Source organism: Geotrypetes seraphini, chromosome 1, assembly GCF_902459505.1.
Source record: "Geotrypetes seraphini chromosome 1, aGeoSer1.1, whole genome shotgun sequence".
Lineage (NCBI taxonomy): Eukaryota > Metazoa > Chordata > Amphibia > Gymnophiona > Dermophiidae > Geotrypetes > Geotrypetes seraphini.
Window position 1 is genome coordinate 353,681,554 of NC_047084.1, and position 204 is coordinate 353,681,757.

The window sequence follows — 204 nt, forward strand, 5'->3', positions numbered from 1 at the left end:
CCTTTTTCATAGAGAAGAGCTCTCGTCCTTAATTTCCAAAGCTTTGCAGAGTTTAAACATCTCACAGGAAGACGCTAAGGCGTCGGTAAATCCCCTGATGGCGGGTACTCGTAGGCCAGCTAAGTCCTTTCCGGTGCATGAGGCCATGCAGGAGCTTATTTCGGCACAATGGGATGCGCCGGAGGCCAGTTTAAGAGTGGCAAA